At 38.8% G+C, this 21,027-nt stretch overlaps 1 long non-coding RNA gene across 8 annotated transcripts in view; it reads right to left on the reverse strand.

The window, feature by feature from the left end:
• The window catches only part of LOC143650882 (uncharacterized), a 99,020-nt gene that overhangs the window by 36,292 nt on the left and 41,701 nt on the right, over positions 1 to 21,027 (reverse strand). The window lies entirely within an intron of this gene.

Raw genomic sequence — 21,027 nt, forward strand, 5'->3', positions numbered from 1 at the left:
TGAAAATTGGAGAGTTCCAAGGAATGTTAGCTTCTTTTATATGCCCTGAAAATAATTATTCTTTTACTAAAGCATGGGCTGCTTGTAATTTTTCCCCTTTTAGTGGACACTGATCTACCCAAACTGGAATATCTAAAAGAGATGCTATTTTATCAGCAGTCCTCTGAGTAGGGGGTTTGATCAAGGCTACCTCTAAAAAGCCTGTAATGGAGTAGAGGGAGAGGAAAACCCAATTCCAGATTGATCACATTTCTCTGAGACCTGAATGAGATAGAGTTGGTCTTGATGTTTTTCTAGACCTTGAGTGGGAATAAATCCTTGTTTTAACATCATAGCTGTGACAACATTGCTTGGACTGACAAGTAATACACCCATGCCTCCAACCACATTCCATCCCCATAGATTTAAAGGAATATCTTTAAGAATATATGGTTGGAACCATCCCTGTTGCCCATCTGGAGCTTGCCATTTTAGGAGTTAGAGCTTTGACTAGGGTTAGTGACAGCTCCAATGCCTTGTAAATCGCAGCCATTCTTTCTTTGGGCCATGAAGAGGGCCAGTATTGTTCAGATATTACTGGAACATCAGCTCCAGTATCCAAAAGGCTTCTGAAAGGCTTTCCTTCTAAAAGGAGCCCTAATTCTGGTCTCTGATTTAATTATATGTGCCCAGGAAGCTGAATTTGAGGATCCAAAACCATCTGCTCATCTTTGTCTTTGAGACAGAATTTTATTTGAGGTTTTGATAAGAGGAACTAAAACAATTTGAGCAAAACAGGTATCAGTGAACAACTGAACAATTTCATAATTAGCCTGGGTTATTACTTTAATTTCCCCTTCACAGTCAGCATCTATAACTCCTGGATAGACTTGCAAACCTCGAGCAGACATACTACTCCTTCCTAAAATCAATCCCACTGCACCTTTTGAAATAGGGCAATAAATTCCTTAGGAATTACTTGAGGTCCCATTTGAGGAGTTAGTATGACTCAGGAGGTGGGGCTGAGGCCCAATCCTGCTCTTCTGGTGGTTGCACAGAAGGAGTCTGTAATTGATGGAGAGTCCATCAGGGGAGGGGCTCCCTTTGGCATGGTTTTAAGTTGGCCTCATTGCAAGTGGATTCACTGTTACAGCCCCTACTGTTTGATGGGGCTGAGGCAGGTCCCTCTAAAAGTTTCACTGCTGAGGAGGAAGAGGCAGCCAGAGGAAGAAGTTTGAGATCAACACTCATTAACCCAATGCTTTCCTTTTTTACATCAGGGACAAAGACCAGGACCTCTATTAATATATTTATCCCTACATTCTTGAACAAATTGTCCTGGCTTACCACAATGAAAACAAGCTCCTTTACTTTCCCCACCCTGACATCGGATGACAGGGACTCTTTCAAGGCTGCAGCTAAAGTTGTACCCTGTATATAAGAAGGTCCAATTTCAGAACATAACCTGATATAGTCCAAGATATTTCCAGTTTTCTTATAAGGCCAAACTTTATTTGCATTTTCAAAGGCCAATTATCAGACTAGAACATTTCTAGCCTCAGGGTCATCTATAATTCTACTTATATATGGAAAAAGCCTGGAAACAAAGTCTTCACGTGCTTCCTCTGGGCTCTGTATAAACTTGTTAATATCTGTTGTTTTTGTTCCCCTAGCAGGCAAATGTCTCCAGGACATAACTGCTGCTTGGGCAGACTGCTCATAACATTAAATTTCAGACTGAAGCTGTTGATTTAACTGTTCATATTGGCATGTTCCTGTTAACATTTCCACTGTTCTGGGGATAATATTTCTCCAGTTTCTATAAGCCTGTTGTTGGCATTTATCATACCAATCAGATTTCCATAACAAATAGTCTCCTCCATTTAGACAGACTTTGGCAAGAGTAATCCAATCTTTAGGGGCTATGGGATTTCCACTGAGCAAAGAGTCTAAAAGAGCCAAAGAAAATGGTGCTGCATTTTTCAGCACCAATTGCCCAATCTCTAACCTATTTCTATCTCCTGATAGTCTATTCTTAACTTAAATTCTTTGAGTTCACTCACTAATGTTACTTCATATTAATGAGACCAGACAATATTGGTTCTTCTTCTCTTGTTGCTTGCAGGATTTTCTGTTTCTCTTCAACATTTGACATTACTATGTTGGGGAAGGCCTATTTGGAATTATTCTGTTTGGTGTTCTTTGGGATTCTTTGACCTGTACATTATGTCCTTTATGAGGGTTAGGAAATTTTCCCTCATTATATCCTCCACTACTCTTCCTAGCCCTTTACTCATCTCTTCTCCTTTTGGGACACCACTGATTCTTATATTTGTGCACTTTGTTTTGTCTATCATTTCCCTGAGTTCCCATTCAATTTTTTCCATCTTTTTTTTGCCATTTGCTGTTTTGAGTCTTTGAAGTCAATTATCTTGTCCTCTATATCACTTATTCTTTCTTCTATCTCTTCAAATATGGTGTTGTGTGCCTTTAGTATGTTTTAAATTTGGTCAACAGAGTCTTTAATCTCTGTGATTTCTACTATTTTTCTATTTATTCTTTCAGATTCCTCTCTGTGCTCTTCTTTATGTCATCTGCTATCTCACTTACTTTATTAAGTAGAGTTGTATGAACATCTTTGATTAGTTCCAATATCTGTGCCTTCTCTGGTGTTTTAATTTGGTCATTAGGCAGGGCTATACTGTCTCCATTGTGATATGCTTAGTGATTTTCTGCGGTCTTTGTCACATGTAGATATTTTGATTGATTTACTTTGGGAATTGATTTCTTTCAGTAGTCTAAGGCCTTGTGTTCATGGGATGGTTGTACAGCAGGGAGCAGGGAATGGGGTGGATCACTCAGTATGGCAATTTGCTTCAGATATTGGTGTAGGATGGGGATGTTATGCTGATGTTTGTGAATGTGGGCACCCAGTGGCCAAAGAGGATGTAGCAGTTGTGGGAGCACAGATCTGGGTTGTGTAACCCTGGTGTGCATTGTTCTAAGGCATGGGGCTCTTTGTGTACATGCATAGTGTTGTGGCAGCAGGTTGATGTTATGCTTTTGTGAAGTGGGGGATAGATGTGACCTAGCTGTGCAGGTCGGCACTTTCTCAGAGCTGGTAAGTGAAGTTGAGGGCTGTGTGCATGTGTGGTTCTAGGACTGCTGTAAAGTGTGGTTCCCAGACCTGAATGACATGATTGGAGGCCTGTAGGCATGCATGAGCCTGGGAGTGCCATCAAGTGATGTGCTGAGTTCAGTGAAGGTGGGGTGAGGCTGTGCGACACTATGGGCAAGTGGTGGGGGTAGCCTACATATGGAGGTTAGTGCCTGCAGCTTTTATAAGCTGACAACAGCCAGCAGGGAACAGGGAGGAGGAGGTAGTGTTTGGGAGGTATGCAGGAGAGGTGGGTTGGGCTGCACTTAGGGTGAGACTGTGAGGCAGGTACGTTCACTGGGGGCTGGTATGGTGGGACACCTGGAGCATAGGGAATGGAAGCAGGTGATGGTGTTCAGGTGTGTCATGTGTGGGGTGAGTTGCTGGTCACAAGACTGTGCTTGTGAGGGTAGTGTGCCCAGGGTGTGTGGCCTGGCTTACTCCCTAGTTCTGTGTTTCTGTCTGTGCACTCCCATGGGCTCCATGCCTCCATGCCAGGCTCCAGATTTTTGCCTCTCAGTTCCTCAGACTGTGCAATCAGGGCTGCTGCATGTGGTGCAGAAGGCTCTCCCAGGTCAGCTGCACTCCTGAATTGCTGCCTCAGTGGCCCTCCTGTTTCTTCTCTTAGAATGGCTTTTATAAAGGAAAATTTAATAAGTTACAAGTTCACAGTTCTAAGGATGTAAAAGTGCCCAAATTAAGGCATCAACAAAATAGTACCTTCACTCAAGAAAGGCCAATGGGTCAGAAATGCCTGTCAGCTGGGTGGGCACATGGCTGACATCTGCTGGTCCCTTGCTCCTGGGGTCCATTGCTTTCAGTCTCTATTTCTGTGGTTGTTCCTCAATTTACTTTTCTAAGGCTGATTTTCATTTCTTTATTTCCCTTGGCTCTCTCTGGTTTCTGCCTTGCTTAACATCTTATGGCAAAGTCTGCTGGGCTCCAAGCAACTCCAAATATCAGTGCCTGTATTCTCCATGTGTCTGCATCTGTGTCAGCTCTGCTGTGAAATTTCTGTTGGCCCTGATGCTTCTGTCATTTCTGAGTGTCTCCAAAATGTTTCCTCTTCTAAAGGATTCCAGTAAACTAATCAGGACCCACCTGGAATGGGTTGAGTCACATCTTCATCTAATCAGAGGTCAAGTGCACAACTGGGTATGCCATATCACCACAGAGATGATCTAATCAAAAGTTTCCAACCTACACTTTTGAATCAGGATAAAAAGAAGTAGCTACTCCCACAAGATTGGATCAGGATAAAAATACAGTTTTTCTGTGGTACATAACATTTCCAAATTGGCACATTCCACTCTCTGGACCCAAAAAAAGACATGTGTTTTCAATATACAAAATACGCTTACTCCATCACAATATCACAAAAGCCTTATACCACTTCAGTAACAATACATATACAATAAGAAGTTAAAACCTGTAAAAAAATCTCAACAAAGTCAATTATAGGCATGATCTGTTCTAAGGCAAAAAATTCCCCTCTGGCTCTGGACATGTGAAACTTAGAACAGCTTATCTGCTGCCAATAAACAAAAGAGAGACATTCATAGGATATATGTTTTCATTGCTATAGGGAGAAATCAAAAGGTAAAAAGGGGTCACTGGTCCCTCACAGTTGTGAAAAACCTGGTATATTCATTTTTATGGTAACCTCCATTAGTTTTTTAATTCTGAGAGGCATTTATCCTTTCAGCTTTAGAAAGCCACAGCCCCAGCCTTTACAAGGGCTTATGCAGCGGTGTTCCTCTTTCTCCAAAGGCTGGGTTCTGTTGCAACACAGGGATTCATTGGAGGCGGCATCTTTTTCTCAGCTCTACCTTCTCCATGCTTGGAACAGCATCCTAGATCTCTATCCATGAGCAGGGAATGTCTTTCCACCTATTTAGGTCTCCTTTGATTTCTTTTAGCAATGTTATGTAGTTTTCTGTGTACAAGTCCTTTATGTCCCTGGTTAAGTTCATTCCTAAATATTTGATTCTTTTCATTGCTATTTGGAGTGGAATTTTTTCCTTAACTGACTCCTCAGATAACTCATTGCTTGTCTATAAATGTTACTGATTTTTGCATGTTAATTCTATATCCTGCCACCTTGCTAAATTTTTTTATTAGCTAAAGTAACTTTGCTGTAGATTTCTCGGGATTGTCCAAGTAGAGTATTTTATTATCTGCAAATAACGAGAGTTTTACTTCTTCCTTTCTACTTTGCATGCCTTTATTTCTTTGTCTTGCCTGATTGCTCTAGCTAAAACTTCTAGCACAATGTTGAATAACAGTAGTGACAGTGGACATCTTTATCTTGTTCTTGATCTTAGGGGAGAAGGCTTTTGGTCTCTCTCCATTGAGTATGATGCTAGCTATCAGTTTTTCACATACTCTTTTTATCATACTGAGGTAGTTACCTTCGATTCCTATCTTTTGGAGTGTTTTAATCAGAAAATGATGCTGAATTTTGTCAAATGCTTTTTCAGTATCAATCAAGATGGTCATGTAATTTTTCCATTTTGATTTGTTAATGTGCTGTATTACTTTTCTTGTATTGAACCATCCTTGCACTCCTGGTATAAACCCCACTTGATCTTGGTGTATAAATCTTTTAATGTGCTGATGGATTTGATTTGCTTATATTTTATTGAAGTTTTTGCATCCATGTTCATTAGGGAAATTGGCCTGTAGTTTTCCATAATGAGTGCATCCATTTTTTTAATTCCTTTAAAGTTTTAAATGAAATAGGTTCATGATATCTTTGAACCTAACCCTGGGTCTGAGGATGAGACCCTTAAAATACAAGAAATATTTGAAAATCAACTGTATTTTCTTCTGTATTATTGTAGAAACATCTATCACTACCTTCAGTTTTGCCAATGTCTTTCTCATGTCCTTTGGAGCTCCTTGAGAGTATAAACATTTATGACTGTTATATATTCTTGGTGAATTGACACATTCATTAGTATATAGTGTCTTTGTCTCCTATGATGTCTTTACATTTAAAGTCTGTTTTGTCTGATATTAGCATAGCTACTCCTGCTTTCTTTTGGTTACAGCTTCTTTTGATGTGCTGCTGGTTCCAATTTGTAAGAATTTTGTTGAAGATTTTTGCATCTAAATGCAAGTCAGGTCAGGCTTTTCATGAAGCAGGCCTCCGCTGGCAAGGCCATGTCAGAGTAACCTTGGAGGCAAGTCCACTTTCTCTTAACTCTGTGTTGTGTCTTTCTTAATCTCCCACTGCCCCTTCTGACCTTGTTTGAAGAGTTGTTCAAGTAGGACTCAGTAAGTGGTGCCCAAACAAGGACCTGATGTGGAACTCTCAAAGCTTAAAGTGAGGAGACACTCCAGGGATCCCACTGCAAATGCTACAAATGGTAAGGAGTGAATTGGGGATAAGTTTTTCAAGCTAGGTGTTAAACATAGGGAATTCTGGTTCAGCAGAAAGAAAACTCTATATTCCAATGTTGAAATCCATGTTGTCCACTAGAGGCACTAAATTTTCTCAGTCTCAGTTCAAAACTTTTCTTAGTCATGTACAGGATTGTTGCCCATGGTTTCCAGAAGAAGGCACAGTTAATCGTCAAACCTGGGCAAAAGTACAGAACAACTAAAAAGTAGATATGAGACTCTTGGTCTTAAACAAACTCCAGTAGGTACTTTAATTTATGGATGTTGATTTGTGATCTGCTTTCTCCTGATCATGAACATGTCAAAATGGCACAGTGAGTACATGAGTCTTCATCCTCTGTTGTCATTATTGACCCTCTTAATTCCACAACAGGTGATAAAACAGTAAAGATGATAAGCCAGGAATAGATGATGCCCTTCCTCTGGCATCTCCTTTTCTTCCTCCAGCATCTCCCTTAAAATCTGAACCCCATTCCATGGGTCTACCTTTAATGACTTACCCTGATATGACCACACTTTCTATAAAGGAAGCATCACCTAATTTGTTATGATACTGCTCCCCCAAAAACAGGCCCACTTCATATGAGGCCATGGTGATCCAGGGAAAAAGATACTTCTTTTTTGAATGAATATTATGGTCCTTGTGTAACTGCTTCTATATTTCCCAATCCTCCACCTCTGGAGGAAGAATTAACTCCTTTAGAACGTACTTTACATGCAGCTAGAGAAAAGGGGGAAGTCTAAATATAGTCTCTGCCATCTTGGGAGCACATTTTCAACCCCTCCAGGACAATGGCATGGCAGGTAGGCTCCTCCTAATCTCCAGTTAATGCACTCCACCATCTCTGAGGCCTGAAGTGGCACAACTCTTCCCGAACAATGAAGCAGAGACCTTCCCTCTGCTTCAAAGTCAAATAAACCCTCTCCACATGTGTGGATGGGTTCACTTTCCTGGCCCAAGCCTTCCTGACTCCAGACATTAGCTTCCATGGTTCTGCCTCCAAAGACATCTTTCCTTCACCTTAGTTCCAATGGGCAATGGTTCTCTATTTATACAGATCCCATAACACTCTTGTTGGTTTTCTTGACATATGTTGGGATCACAATCAGACAAAAGCACTTTCCACAAATCCTTTCTGGATAACTCATCTCCAATCCTTGCTTGTCCAGAAATGTCTACTTCCAGGCTTGGTTAAATCCTTACATGGGACCCTATTAACAGGGTGCTCATTTTGTGGAAGCCCAAAATTTTCTAGAAGAAGCATTTCTGTTTTATTTGTACCAATGAGTTCAGTTCTCAAGTTATCTATTTCCTCTCACATTTTATTATAACCTTAAAGGAAGAGCCAAACTACATTTCCTACATTTAATGTGGACATTTCTTCTGCTAAATATCCATGTTCATCACTCTCAAATTCTGCCTCCCATCTACAAATAATGCCTTCCTTCCAATTTTGAATGGCATGCACATCATTTCTGTTTAAAACCTCATCAGCAGTATCTTTAAAGTCCATATTTCTACCAAGAATCTCTTCAAAGCATTCCAGGCCTTTAAAAAGCTGTTCCAACAGTTTTGGCATTTGAAAATTGCAGAAGCACCCCACTTCTGATCCCAAAATCTGTGTTAGGTTTAAGCTGCTGGAATACAATATACCAGAACTGAAAAGGTTTTATAAAGGGGAACTTAATAAGTTACAAGTTTACAGCTCTACAGATGTGAAAGTGTCCAAATTAAGACATTACCAAGAGGTTATGTCAACTCAAAAAGGGCTGCTGTGTCTGGAACACCTCTGTCAGCTGGGTAGTTATGTTACTGGCATCTGCTAGTTCCTTGCTCTGGGCTCCACTGCTTTCAGCCTCTGTTCCTGTGGGTGTTTCTCACTTTACTTCTCCAGGGCTGGTTTTCATCTCTTGGCTTCCTTTGGATCTTTTCATATTCTGGCTTGCTTAACATCTCATGGCAACATCTGCTGGGTTCCAAGCATCTCCAAATATTTGGTTCTCTACATGTCCACATCTGTATCAGCTCTATTGTGAAGTTTCTGTGGGCTCTGGTGCTTCTTCATTTCTGACTCTCTCCAAAACATTTCTTCTTTTAAAGGATTCCACTAAACTAATCAAGTCCTACCTAGAATGGGTTGAGTCACATTTCCATCAAATCAAAAGTCACACCCACAATTGAGTGTGCCATGTCTCCATGGAGATGATCAAATCAAAAGTTTCCAAGATACATTATTGAATCAGGATTAAAAGAAACAGCTGCTCCCACAGGATTAAAATATGGCTTTTCTGGGGTATATAATATTTTCAAATAGACACAGTGATGTTCTAGTTTCTTATGCTTCTTTAGCAAACACCACGAAAGTGGTTGGCTTAAAAAATGGAAATCTATTTTCTCATGGTTTTGAACCCAGGACAATGTCCAAGTCAAAGCACAACTGAGGCAATGCTTTCTCCTCAACACAGTGGCATTCTGGAGCTGACATCTGCTAACCCTGTTTCCTTAGCTTGTTATATGTCAAGGTACAAGGCAGCATCACCTGGTCTCTTCCTTCTATTCTGGATTTCATTGCTTTCTGCTTATTTCAGTTGGCTTTCTTTCTCTGTACTTGAATTTTATTATTTCATAAAGTATGTCAGTAATAGGACTAAACCACATCCTCTTTTAGGTGGTACACTTCTTAACTGAAGGAACCACACCAATAGGTCATACTTACAATTGGAATAGACACACAGATATGGATTTTAGTTAACAAAATGTTTTCTGGGTACATACAAGTTCAAGCCACCACACTCCACCCTCTGGGCCCCAGAAAGACCTGTTCTTTCTATAGTCAAAATACATTCATTCCATTAAAATATCCCTCCCCCTCAAAAATGTAAGCCATTTCAGAAGCAGTGTTTAGTACAAAGTGTAATTAAAACTGATTATGGGTGTGGTCTGTCCTGGAGTACAAATCTCCTCTGCCTGTGCAACTGTGAAATCTGCAGAAGAATGTACAATAAATGGACAAGCATAAAATAAACATTTCCACTTGCATAGAAATTGAAAGGAAAACACAGTTCATGATTCCCAACTCTGAAATGCATACTCCATCATATTTCAAGGTCTGAGAGTCACATATGGGATGAAATTTTTCCTCTGAGACTGATGAAGTGGCAACTGTAGCCCTTCCAAGTGCTTGTGCACCAGTCATGCTCTCTGTAAACACAGGAGTGACGTCTTCAACCTCTCAGAACTTTGGGGTGCTGGTTGACTCTGAAATCCCTGAGGAATAGGTACAACACTCTCAAAATGGAGAGGTGGTGGAGAGAGATGCTACAATTCCATGAGTACTGATTACACTCCCTGAAACAGTGGGATGGCACTCCACATGAGGTAGGAGGCCAACACACTCCAAGCCCTGAAACAGATAGCCCTTTCTACATATATTTGTGGGCACACCTTCTTGCTTGAGAAGATATCTTCAGTCCAGACCTCAGCTTCCACGGTTCTGCCCTTGAAGTGATTTTTCATACAATCTGGTCCCTTTTCATCAACGCTGACAGTGGTTGTTCACACATGTCTTGCAAAAAACTTTGTCAGTCGTGAATTTTCTACACAGAGATCCAAACCTTCAGACAGGAGAAGATTCCACAAATCCTTCTTGGATCACTGCACCTACAATCTTGACTTGAACAGAAATTGCTGACTGGTCTCATGTTTAATTAAATCCTCACTTGAAGCACTATTCTCTGGAGACTCACTTTACAGAAGGTCCAAATTCTCCAAACTATCAATTTCTGGTTTCTTTGAGCCCAAGATTTCAATTCTTAGCTTATCCCATTCCTCTTGTATTTTACTATAAGCTGCAATTAGAAACTACTCTGAACTTTCCATGCTTATCTTAGAAATTGTCTCAGTTAAAATTCCTAGTTCATGAATGAAGATCTGCCTTCCACATAACATCAGAACTTAATAGTGACAAGAATCATCATCTGTCCTGTCTCCATAATACATCATCATTTCCTTCTAGGGCATTACTGGAAGTCCTTTCACATCCAAATTTCTATGAATGGTCTCTTCAAAGAAATCTAAGCCATTTCTATAAATGGCCTCACAATTCTTCCTGCCTCAGCTGTAATCACATTTTTGGTATATGCCACAGAAGCACCCCAGTTGCCAGGTGTCAAACTTTGTTTTTAGTTTCCTAGGCTACTTCAGCAAATAGCATGAAATGGGATGGTTTAAACAATGAAAACTTATGAGCTTATGGTTTTGAAGTTTGGAAAAGTTCCAAATCCAGGCATCATCAATACAACATTTTCTCCCCAAAACTGTGGCTTTCTGGGACTCACAGCTGACAACCATTGTTCCTTAGCTTTCCATATGGCAAGACATATCATGCCATCTCCTGGTTTATTTCTTTTCTTCAAGGTTCATTGACTTCAGCATCTTACTACCTATGGCTCTCTCTCTGAATTTTATTTTCTTATAAAAGACTCTAGTAATAGATGAAGATTCATTCTGCTTGAGGTGGGACATTCCATAACTGAAGTAACCTCATCAAAATTAATGTAAACAATGGTTGACATATGAAGGAATAAATTAGATTTAAAAATATGTTTTTTCTACAGTACATAGAGCTTCACACCATTATACATTGGAGGTCAGCCAAGGGAAAAGTACCTGGAACACAGAATATTGATGATTTTTCACCATCAATATGTTAGTTAAGTCTTACCCTTGTGCATAAATACAGTGAGAACTTCTGGTTGCTAAGCCCATGTTCAAGGACAGACAAGAGAATATTCTGTATTTTCAGACAAGAAGGAATTCTAGGGTTCCACAATAGTTCATTATATTTTCAAAAAAGAATTGAAACACAGTGTAATGGTTAGGTTCATGTTTCATGTTGACCAGGTAAGGGTGCCCAGTTCCCTGGTCAAGTAAGCACTGGCATAATCATTACTGCAAAGAAATTTCATGGTTGGCTAATAAATCAGAAGGTTGGTTTATTAAATCATCAATTTATGGCATCTGTGGCCAATTACATATATGATCAAATAAGGGAATGACTTCCACAAAGAGTGAAACCAATAAGTTGCATTTAATCCCATTACTTGAAGACTTTATAGGGAGAAGAGAACTTTCATGTCTTTTTCAGCCAGCCAGCCACTTCTGGAGAGTTCAGTATTGACTTTCATTGGAGTTGTCAGCTACTGCTTGCATTATGGAATTTGGACTTATACATCCATAGAGTTATGTGAGACAGTTTTGTAAAATCATATTTATAGATATCTCCTGCTGGTTCTGTTTCTCTGGATAACCTTGATTACTACAGTAAGTTTCTTGCAACAGTCTAAGTTAATGTGGAAAAGGATATGCCTGTTTAATTGCTATCATCTGAATCCACATCAAATCCCTAGAGCACAATAATTATTTAGGGCACATTTAATCTCCTTATTCATCCTTATAGAAAATACTGATTGTATTCCCATCATTGTGCTGAGTGTTTGACATTGAATAAAGAAAAAACATGGAATTTGTGTTACAAACATTACATTTTAGTCAGGTGAAAAACTAAATGCAATTAATAAGTAAAGAGAGAATAACCCTACAGGACTTCCTGGAAGATGGCGGCTTAGTAAGACGCGCGGATCTTAGTTTCTTCTCCAGGACAGCTACTAGGGGAGTAGAAACGATACAGAAAGTGCCCAAAGCCACAACAGAGATAAAAAAGACAACGTACCCCATCCTGGAACGGCTGGCTGGCTGAGAGAAGCAGCTGGGGTGAGATCGCCGAGGCGCGCGGGCCTCACCGGGCGGGGTGGCAAGCGGCCGGAGTTACTCCCTTCCCCCTTCCCGGGCCAGCTGGGAGAATTGGAGAGGCAGTCCCCTGAAACCAAGGCGGCTGGCGCCCACACCACGCACAGCCCCCCGGACCAACTGAGAGTATTGGATCGGAAATCCCCAGGCTGCGGAGAACGGTGACGGGTGGGGGAGGCCCCTTCCAAACCCGTGACTCCCGGGGAACGTGCACTCTCTCGGGCGGGCTGCTGCCGCTGGCGTCCTCCCGCCACACTTGTCGCCCAGGGCCGACTAGGAAATTCGGACGGGCTCTTTCCCCGGCTGCGGCGACCAGCAACCCTCCCTGCATTCGGACCCCGACCCAGCTCAAGCCGCTTCGGCTAGCGAACCCCCCGGACGGCGAGAGTTTTCCAAAGTTTAAGGTCCCACAGCACCTTTTACTGGTGGGACCCGCAGACAAACGTGTGCCACGAGCGCCACCTACTGGGCAGGATAAGAAAAACAGAACCCAGAGATTTCATAGGAAAATCTTCCAAACTTTTGGATCCAATACCCAGGGAAATCTGTCAAAATGCGCAGACGCCAACAGAAGATAAAGGATCATGCTCAAATAATTGAAAATATGGCCCAGTCAAAGGAACAAACCAATAGTTCAAATGAGATACAGGAGCTGAGACAACTAATGCTGAATATACGAACAGAAATGGAAAACCTCTTCAAAAACGAAATCGATAAATTGAGGGAGGACATGAAGAAGACATGGGCTGAACATAAAGAAGAAATAGAAAAACTGAAAAAACAAATCACAGAACTTATGGAAGTGAAGGACAAAGTAGAAAAGATAGAAAAAACAATGGATACCTACAATGATAGATTCAAAGAGACAGAAGATAGAATTAGTGATTTGGAGGATGGAACATCTGAATTGCAAAAACAAACAGAAACTATCGGGAAAAGAATGGAAAAATTTGAACAGGGTATCAGGGAACGCAAGGACAATATGAACCGCACAAATATACGTGTTGTGGGTGTCCCAGAAGGAGAAGAGAAGGGAAAAGGAGGAGAAAAACTAATGGAAGAAATTTTCACTGAAAATTTCCCAACTCTTATGAAAGACCTAAAATTACAGATCCAAGAAGTGCAGCGCACCCCAAAGAGATTAGACCCAAATAGGCGTTCTCCAAGACACTTACTAGTTAGAATGTCAGAGGTCAAAGAGAAAGAGAGGATCTTGAAAGCAGCAAGAGAAAAACAATCCATCACATACAAGGGAAACCCAATAAGACTATGTGTAGATTTCTCAGCAGAAACCATGGAGGCTAGAAGACAGTGGGATGATATATTTAAATTACTAAAAGAGAAAAACTGCCAACCAAGACTCCTATATCCAGCAAAATTGTCCTTCAAAAATGAGGGAGAAATTAAAACATTCTCAGACAAAAAGTCACTGAGAGAATTTGTGACCAAGACCAGCTCTGCAAGAAATACTAAAGGGAGCACTAGAGTCAGAACCGAAAAGACAGAAGAGAGAGGTATGGAGAAGAGTGTAGAAAGAAGGAAAGTCAGATATGATATATATAATACAAAAGGCAAAATGGCAGAGGAAAATATTATCCAAACAGTAATAACACTAAATGTTAACGGACTGAACTCCCCAATCAAAAGACATAGATTGGCAGAATGGATTAAAAAACAGGATCCTTCTATATGCTGTCTACAGGAAACACATCTTAGACCCAAAGATAAACATAGGTTGAAAGTGAAAGGTTGGGAAAAGATATTTCATGCAAATAACAACCAGAAAATAGCAGGAGTGGCTATACTAATATCCAACAAGTTAGACTTCAAATGTAAAACAGTTAAAAGAGACAAAGAAGGACACTATATACTAATAAAAGGAACAATTAAACAAGAAGACATAACAATCATAAATATTTATGCACCGAACCAGAATGCCCCAAAATACGTGAGGAATACACTGCAAACACTGAAAAGGGAAATAGACACAAATACCATAATAGTTGGAGACTTCAATTCCCCACTCTCATCAATGGACAGAACATCTAGACAGAGGATCAATAAAGAAATAGAGAATCTGAATATTACTATAAAGGAGCTAGACTTAACAGACATTTATAGGACATTAAATCCCACAACAGCAGGATACACCTTTTTCTCAAGTGCTCATGGATCATTCTCAAAGATAGACCATATGCTGGGTCACAAAGCAAGTCTTAACAAATTTAAAAAGACTGAAATCATACACAACACTTTCTCGGATCATAAAGGAATGAAGTTGGAAATCAATAATAGGCGGAATGCCAGAAAATTCACAAATACCTGGAGGCTCAACAACACACTCTTAAACAACGAGTGGGTCAAAGAAGAAATTGCAAGAGAAATTAGTAAATACCTCAAGGCAAATGAAAATGAAAACACAACATATCAAAACTTATGGGATGCAGCAAAGGCAGTGCTAAGAGGGAAATTTATTGCCCTAAATGCCTATATCAGAAAAGAAGAAAAGGCAAAAATGCAGGAATTAACTGTTCACTTGGAAGAACTGGAGAAAGAACAGCAAACTAATCCCAAAGCAAGCAAAAGGAAAGAAATAACAAAGATCAGAGCAGAAATAAATGAAATTGAAAATATGAAAACAGTAGAGAAAATCAATAAGACCAGAAGTTGGTTCTCTGAGAAAATCAATAAGATTGATGGGCCCTTAGCAAGATTGACAAAAAGAAGAAGAGAGAGGATGCAAATAAATAAGATCAGAAATGGAAGAGGAGACATAACTACTGACCTCACAGAAATAAAGGAGGTAATAACAGGATACTATGAACAACTTTACGCTAATAAATACAACAATTTAGAAGAAATGGACGGGTTCCTGGAAAGACATGAACAACCAACTTTGACTCAAGAAGACATAGATGACCTCAACAAACCAATCACAAGTAAAGAAACTGAATTAGTCATTCAAAAGCTTCCTAAAAAGAAAAGTCCAGGACCAGATGGCTTCACATGTGAATTCTACCAAACGTTCCAGAAAGAATTAGTACCAATTTTCCTCAAACTCTTCAAAAAAATCGAAGTGGAGGGAAAACTACCTAATTCATTCTATGAAGCCAACATCACCCTCATACCAAAACCAGGCAAAGATATTACAAAAAAAGAAAACTACAGACCAATCTCTCTAATGAATACAGATGCAAAAATCCTCAATAAAATTCGAGTAAATCGTATCCAACAACACATTAAAAGAATTATACATCATGACCAAGTAGGATTCATCCCAGGTATGCAAGGATGGTTCAACATAAGAAAATCAATTAATGTAATACACCATATCAACAAATCAAAGCAGAAAAATCACATGATCATCTCAATTGATGCAGAGAAGGCATTCGACAAGATTCAACATCCTTTCCTGTTGAAAACACTTCAAAAGATAGGAATACAAGGGAACTTCCTTAAAATGATAGAGGGAATATATGAAAAACCCACACCTAATATCATCCTCAATGGGGAAAAATTGAAAACTTTCCCCCTAAGATCAGGAACAAGACAAGGATGTCCACTATCACCACTATTATTCAACATTGTGTTGGAGGTTCTAGCCAGAGCAATTAGACAAGAAAAAGAAATACAAGGCATCAAAATTGGAAAGGAAGAAGTAAAACTATCACTGTTTGCAGACGATATGATACTATACGTCGAAAACCCGGAAAAATCCACAACAAAACTACTAGAGCTAATAAATGAGTACAGCAAAGTAGCAGGTTACAAGATCAACATTCAAAAATCTGTAGCATTTCTATACACTAGTAATGAACAAGCGGAGGGGGAAATCAAGAAACGAATCCCATTTACAATTGCAACTAAAAGAATAAAATACCTAGGAATAAATTTAACTAAAGAGACAAAAAACCTATATAAAGAAAACTACAAAAAACTGCTAAAAGAAATCACAGAAGACCTAAATAGATGGAAGGGCATACCGTGTTCATGGATTGGAAGACTAAATATAGTTAAGATGTCAATCCTACCTAAATTGATTTACAGATTCAATGCAATACCAATCAAAATCCCAACAACTTATTTTTCAGAAATAGAAAAACCAATAAGCAAATTTATCTGGAAGGGCAGGGTGCCCTGAATTGCTAAAAGTATCTTGAGGAAAAAAAACGAAGCTGGAGGTCTCGCGCTGCCTGACTTTAAGGCATATTATGAAGCCACAGTGGTCAAAACAGCATGGTATTGGCATAAAGATAGATATATCGACCAATGGAATCGAATAGAGTGCTCAGATATAGACCCTCTCATCTATGGACATTTGATCTTTGATAAGGCAGTCAAGCCAACTCACCTGGGACAGAGCAGTCTCTTCAATAAATGGTGCCTAGAGAACTGGATATCCATATACAAAAAAATGAAAGAAGACCCATCTCTCACACCCTATACAAAAGTTAACTCAAAATGGATCAAAGATCTAAACATTAGGTCTAAGACCATAAAACAGTTAGAGGAAAATGTTGGGAGATATCTTATGGATCTTACAACTGGAGGCGGTTTTATGGACCTTAAACCTAAAGCAAGAGCACTGAAGAAGGAAATAAATAAATGGGAACTCCTCAAAATTAAACACTTTTTTGCATCAAAGAACTTCATCAAGAAAGTAGAAAGACAGCCTTCACAATGGGAGACAATATTTGGAAATGATATATCAGATAAAGGTCTAGTATCCAGAATTTATAAAGAGATTGTTCATCTCAACAACAAAAAGACAGCCAACCCAATTACAAAATGGGAAAAAGACTTGAACAGACACCTAACAGAAGAGGAAATACAAATGGCCAAAAGGCACATGAAGAGATGCTCAATGTCCCTGGCCATTAGAGAAATGCAAATCAAAACCACAATGAGATATCATCTCACACCCACCAGAATGGCCATTATCAACAAAACAGAAAATGACAAGTGCTGGAGAGGATGCGGAGAAAGAGGCACACTTATCCAGTGTTGGTGGGAATGTCAAATGGTGCAACCACTGTGGAAGGCAGTTTGGCGGTTCCTCAAAAAGCTGAATATAGAATTGCCATACGACCCAGCAATACCATTGCTGGGAATATACTCAAAGGACTTAAGGGCAAAGACACAAACGGACATATGCACACCAATGTTTATAGCAGCGTTATTTACAATTGCAAAGAGATGGAAACAGCCGAAATCTCCATCAACAGAAGAGTGGCTAAACAAACTGTGGTATATACATACGATGGAATACTATGCAGCTTTAAGACAGGATAAACTTATGAAGCATGTAATAACATGGATGGACCTAGAGAAGATTATGCTGAGTGAGTCTAGCCAAAAACTAAAGGACAAATACTGTATGGTCCCACTGATGTGAACAGACATTCGAGAATAAATTTGGAATATGTCCTTGATAACAGAGTCCAGCAGGAGGTAGAAACAGGGTAAGATAATGGCCAATTGGAGTTGAAGGGATACAGACGGTGTAACAGGACTAGATACAAAAACTCAAAAATGGACAGCACAATAATACCTAATTGTAAAGTAATCATGTTAAAACACTGAATGAAGCTGCATCTGAGCTATAGGTTTTTGTTTTGTTTTGTTTTGTTTTGTTTTGATTTTACTATTATTACTTTTATTTTTTTCTCTATATTAACATTCTATATCTTTTTCGGTTATGTTGCTAGTTCTTCTAAACCAATGCATATGTACTAAGAAATGATGATCATGCATCTATGTGATGATGTTAAGAATTAATGATTGCATATGTAGAATGGTATGATCTCTAAATGTTGGGTTAATTTCTTTTTTTCCGTTAATTAAAAAAAAAAAAGAGAAGGGATAATTGGAGCTGAAGGGATACAGACTGTACAATGGGACTGGATATAAAAACTCAGAAATGGACAGCACAATACTACCCAATTGTAATGCAATTATGTTAAAACACTGAATGAAGCTGCATGTGAGGTATAGGTTTTTTGTTTTTGTTTTTGTTTTTTTTTCTTTCTATTATTGTTTTAATTCTTATTCTGTTGTCTTTTTATTTCTTTTTCTAAATCGATGCAAATGTACTAAGAAATGATGAATATGCAACTATGTGATGTTATTAAGAATTACTGATTGTACATGTAGATTGGAATGATTTCTAATTGTTTTGTTAATTCTTTTTTTAATTAATAAAAAAAAAAAAAAGAATAACCCTACAGGCTGACATCTCAAAAAAAAAAAATAATAAGTAAAGAGACAAAAATTGCAGATAGTTTTTCATGTTATAAAATAACACAGAATATGTATATGAAGTAAAAAAAAATCTAAAACAATATAGACAAGCTGTTTTAGACACTTCTTAAGAGGATTAGCTATGTAAGTTTAAGACTCACCCAATGAGAGCAATGACTGATATTCTCCAGTATCACATCTCTGAACAGCTTTGTCTGGGATGAATCAAGTATTGCCCACTCTTCCTGAGTGAATTCTACAACTACATCTCTCAAGTTCACTAACTCCTAAAAACATCAGACATATAACAGTTTGGAAAGGGCCATCTGCCAATATCCAGAGTAGAGTGATTGAAAGCACAGCATCAAGGAATTGGTGACTGTTGACAGAAAGTTCAAACTGCATTTGAGTTTCAAGTCAGATGATTCTCAATGCTGAACAGTCATCTGTCTTTCAAAGGTATGGACACATACACATACACACACTGATTATTTGACTCAATTATTTAAAAAATCTCAAAAAATCGTGGTGTATATATAACTTGGACATTTTCCAATATACTGGTCATTATGATTTGCAGATGGTGATGTATAATTTGCACTTCAGCATTTATAACAAAAAACATTTTTCCACTTATTTCAAGTAAATATACTGACTTATTACAAGACAATGAATACTCATGTTTTGCCACTTTCATAACTATAGTTAGATTACTGCCCCAGATGACCTAAGTTTACTCTCATTCATGAAATCATTTCATATTTGAAATTTTGAAAGACCCAATGAGCTTATGTGTAAAGTACTATGCATCTGAACATAATATACAGGTATATTATTCAACAGAATTGTAGCAAACTTTACAGATAAGCATAGAGTTCAGCACAACTAAACAGGTATCAAATGGATAACTTGAAACAGTGTAAGCTGCCTCACTCAACTCTCCATAACTCAGGTATTCATCATAACATACAAGGAGGAACAGATCAGCAGCACACGTCAGTCTCCTGAAACTCCTATGCTGAAGGATGATCCTAGTTGGCCATTCCAGGGATATGAGATCTTTCAAACTCAACTTTTCTTGGGATCTTCAAAACCCATATTCATCACCTCTTCTATCTTCACCTCCTCTTTAGGTTCAAGAATAAAAGAAGGCTCTCAAGCCATTCTGGTCTCTCCAGTTCTTCAAAACTTTTCATAGGGTCTTAAATTTTACTCTACCCACTAGACTCCTGAATCAAGCTAAAATTAAAGAAACAGCATTTCTCTTCACTACTTCCATTTACAAAATTTGAATAAAGATTGTTTAAAAGAAGGGAAAATGGGCAATGAGGACAAAGGAAAAGGAAAATTTTAGATATCCTCTTTGTAAGTTTTAAAAATGTACAAATATACAATATCAATACCTTAAGAAATTAGGAGTTGAGGAAAATAAATGATTCATCTTTTCCTTCTATTAATCAATCCTCACATTTGCTCCTCTCAACACTGAACAACCCTCCACCATAGCAGCTTTATCACTGGACTGATAGAACTCAGTTGCTGGACACCAGCCTCCCTACTGACTTAAACATCTGCTGTTACTCACCTCTATCAACAAAGTTCACTGTATGCCTAAGCCATTTGCAGGCATTAACAGGATTATTTCTCCAGAGGACATGGGCTGAATGAGAAAAACCTCTCTCAGTTCTCCAGTGAATACAGAGTCTTAATGGAATCTGGAACAAACTTATGCTGGAAAGTTACTTATTGATGAATGATCACCATCCCAGAGGCCACGATAAATATAACTTTAGCTCAGATCCTTGAATATCTTCTAAATGTGATTAGAATATCCATGCCCATCTGCTGAGAACATATGGGTAATTTCAGTAAAAAGAAGAATTCCTTCCTCACCAGTGGCTGCATTGTCAACAGCTCAGCTGACAACTGTCTTCCTCAGGGTTTATACTCACAAGATAAGCACTAGGTAAGCAAAGTTGAGAATGTAGAAAAAAGTTATTAGATTCTGGACTTGCCTCTGATTTTCAGACACAATTCTCATGACTCCTAATACTCCACCTAGGAATAATCCCAGTTTAATAAACAGGAACATGATATATGCTCCAAGGGAATAACTTCTTCATACAGATGAGATGAAAAGAACAAATCTTTTCATATAGTTTGTTCACACAATTATGCCTCATCCCCAGGCTTCCCTCCCCAATGAGAACCTTCATAAAACTGAATCCACTACCAAAAGATCAACTTCTAGCTCACTTGATGTTTACTGAACAGCAAAATCTGTATTTACTCACATTAATATTTTCCTAGTGGGAACAATACTTCTCATGTCCTGCCTTGTCCATGACTCCACACAGAACATAACTAAGATGCTGATCCAGATTTAAACACAAAGTTCCTTTCCTTCAGGTCACATATAAAATCTGTCATTATTCAT

Source organism: Tamandua tetradactyla, chromosome 11 (assembly GCF_023851605.1).
Source record: "Tamandua tetradactyla isolate mTamTet1 chromosome 11, mTamTet1.pri, whole genome shotgun sequence".
Taxonomy (NCBI): domain Eukaryota; kingdom Metazoa; phylum Chordata; class Mammalia; order Pilosa; family Myrmecophagidae; genus Tamandua; species Tamandua tetradactyla.